The 3,544-nt window shown below is 43.8% G+C and overlaps 1 pseudogene; it reads right to left on the minus strand.

The window, feature by feature from the left end:
- Nucleotides 1-2,319: 2,319 nt before the first annotated feature.
- Nucleotides 2,320-2,576, minus strand: LOC148146899 (signal recognition particle RNA; annotated as a pseudogene).
- Between the last annotated feature and the right edge of the window lie 968 nt (nucleotides 2,577-3,544).

Here is a 3,544-nt window from a genome sequence, read left to right on the forward strand (position 1 = left end):
ACTCCCCCTGAACTCCCATATCCAACAAAAAGAGCATATTGCTCAACTAAAGGCCATTTTTGCTTCTTCCAATCTACACACCCAGAAAATAGCACTGTCTTATTCCTCTACAAAATACGACTCCAGGTTATCTTAATACTTACGGCTTATATTTTAAAGTTTAATCAAGAGACATATTTCAATAAAACATCTAATCAAGAAAGAACCCACTCTAGTCACTAATGCTGACTTTCTGTCTGTGACCTTTTCCCAAACAGGTTCCCCCAAGATTAATTGTGAATTTTACTGTTTATTAATTTTTGCAGATACACTCCAATGTCCAGTGATACATGAATGCAAAGGCAGTAGCTGCGCAAGTTCACTGTGGTGTCAGTTAACACTGTGGGTTTCATTCCCTCTCTCTCTCCTGTACAGACCTGAACACGTGTTGCCACTGTCTCTTCCTCTCCCTTTTAAAAGTGCTGTTGTTTAGACTTTCTTTTCTCTCTGAAGTTCCAAAACAATGCAACAGCATATAACACAGTAATTGCTACTCCTGGAATTTGAGGAAATCACCTCCAGCACCTAAAATGCTTCAAAAAAGGAGCAGCCTGTTACAACCAGACATTTTCCCCATCCTCCATCTTGAATTACCCACTTAAACGAAGTGCAATCATTTGGGAACGGGAAGTAAGTTTTGACAAAGCTGCAGGGGTTTTGAGTATATTACGTTTGGCAAAGTCATCAAGGCTAGATCACTTGAAGCATCTTCGTTAAAGAGAGTTTTGAATAGACTCCATCCAGAACCACCCTCCTTCACCTGGCTGAACTCATTGCACTTTGAGATCCTTAGCCTTTCATTTATCTCCTCTTTCTTCAAGTCTAAGGTGTGTGCATAGAGTACTGCAGTTACCCCATGCTCTGGTGCCTGGTTGCATACACGGGGCTGATATATCATTACTATTACATGGCTGACGCATGCACAGGATTGATAATTAAATATTCCAGAAAATACACGCTACAGGGAGGATAGAAAGGAAACCATGAGAGGCTTTCTTGGTTTAGGATAGCATTACTGCTGCACTTAGGCAGGCTATTCCAGTGAGTACATTCAGTGAAGTTATTTGTGTGGAACTGAGAAATAAGAAAGGGATGATCACCCTGTCGGGATTGTACTATAGACACTCCAACAGTCAGCCAGACATTGAGAAGCAAACATTTGTAAGGAGATCTCAGTTATCTGTAAGAATAACCGGGTTGTAACGGTTGGGGTTTTGAAATTTCAAAACCCAGACTGGGACTGCCTTAGTGTTAAGGGCTGGAATGGAGTGGAATTTGTTGTGTGTGTGCAAGAAAAATTTCTTACTCAGTGTGTGGACTTACCTCCAATGGAGCAAATCCTGAACTTCCGTTGCAGGGCAAGTGACCGACGTTTCGTTGGGCGAGCACTTTGGGACCAGGGATCGTAATTCTGTTAATCTTTAAGCCGTGATGGAAAAGCGTAAACCTGATCTAAAAATTAACGTTCGAATTTGGAGGAAGGCCAATTATTGGCATCAGACTAGAACTTTCTTAATTTGATGGAGGAATGTCGGCGGATATTCGCAGATAAAGGGACGACTGGAAAGAGGGAAAACTTCAATTGTGAGAGTCCCGAAACACTGTGCTGGTGAGGACATTGAAAAATGACATGCCTTGTGGCTTCGGGATAAAACTCTGGAATTCCGAATTTTGCTGCTCTCTGTCTCTCTCTCTCTCGTTCTCGCTAATATGAGGAAAGTTAAGGTGACAATGAAAGGATTGCACGGTTTTGCGGGAGAGTTATTGGCAGAAGTGAATGAATGAATGGATGGATGACAGAGAGAAGAAGGAGCCGGGACGCAGCTTGAACGCTTGGTGGTTGCAATGGAAGTTTCGTCAATGTGAGCAATAGAGGATTCGGACAGGAAAATGAAGAGAGTTTTGCGCTCTCTGCTGGCCGTGGCTGGTAGGATTGTGTAAAGTGGAGATTTTCTCAGAGCATTTGGTGCTGTGAACAGCAGGGAGCAGTAAAAGAGAAGTGAATATTGAGGAGAGAAGAAAGGGCAGTGTGGGAAGTGTGAGATAATGAAGGTAGTGATTGAGAGGTTGTGTTTGTGTGAGTATGGAGGAGTGGTAGAGATTCGATTGTAGCAAAATGTGTGGATTTATTGCTTACTTTGGAAAGATTGGTTATCGTGAGAGTCAATAAATGTGGCGGGCGTCGGGAGTGAGCGGGGAAGGAAGGAAGCAGGATTGAGACAGCGAGATTGTTAGCACTGGTGGCAAAAGATGGGAATGCCGCAAGGTAAAGAATGGTGTAAAAGACTGCGTCTCACTGTATTGGTCAGGCTGCACTGCTGCATCTATTCATAAGGGCATTAGAAGGGAGTTGACCTGCTCCGGTTCACCCCTCTGCAGCACACCTGATACACCCGAAGAGCACCATGTGGTCACTGCTTTCAGTGGAGACACCCGATCGACACAGACCACAACAGCCCAGAACTCCCAACCTCAAGTCATCCGGCAGCCTCAGCCTCCCAGCAGCGGGATTACAGGCGCGCGCCACAGTCCCCGGCGATCGCGTGACGCTTCCCTCAGTTGCCTTCAGTTCAAACGGCAGCAACAGCTCCACTGCAGACATTGCTGCAAAGACAACAGGCGGACGCAGTTTCACAGAGAGTCATCGAGTCATGCAGTACGGAAACAAACCCTTCAGCCCAATCACTCTGTGCCGAACATAATCTCAAACTAAACCCTTCCTAGTTCACTGCTTCTGGTGAATATCCAAACTTTCCTTTTTCATGTATTTATCCAAAATTTCTTTTAAACATTGTAACGGTACCCATATCCATCACTTCCTCAGGAACTTCATTCCACTGGCTAACCACCCTCTTTAGAAAAAAAAATGCCCCTCATGTCTTTTTTAAATCTCCCACTTTTGGCTTTAAAATGTGCCCCCTCTCCTGGAATCCCCCATCCGAGGAAAAAGACGACTTCTGTTCATCCTATCTCTACCCTTCATTATTTTATAAACGTCCATAAGGATTCCACTTGACCTCCTCCTCTTCAATGTAAAAGGTCTCAGCCTATCACTCCACTTCAGCTCTGATATAGAGTCATCTGGATTCAAAACATGAGCTTGCTTTCTCTCCGTGGATGCTGCCTGAACCATTGTGATGTCCAACACTTTTTGTTTTCTGTTACAGATTCCAGCATCTGCAGTAATTTGTTCCTACCCAGTCTATCCAGCCTTTCATTCCAGCTCAAACTTTCAATACCTGGCAAAATCCAGTAAATGTCTTCTCAACTAGTCCAGCTTAATAATATCCTTCCTATAACTGGGCAAACAGAACTGAACACACTATTCCCAATATGTCTCACCAATGTCCTATCCAACCACAACATGACTTTTCAACTCCTATCGTCAAAGGTTTGAGCAATGAAGGCACAGCATGCAAAATGTCTCTTTAACCACCCTGTCTATACGTGATGCAAACTTCATTGGCCTTTCTGTTCTACAAACACTACTTGTGTATAAATACAA

The sequence above is a fragment of the Chiloscyllium plagiosum genome, unplaced genomic scaffold (assembly GCF_037043375.1).
Source record: "Chiloscyllium plagiosum isolate Xiang-an unplaced genomic scaffold, Cpla_swu_hap1 HiC_scaffold_18, whole genome shotgun sequence".
Classification (NCBI taxonomy): Eukaryota; Metazoa; Chordata; class Chondrichthyes; order Orectolobiformes; family Hemiscylliidae; genus Chiloscyllium; species Chiloscyllium plagiosum.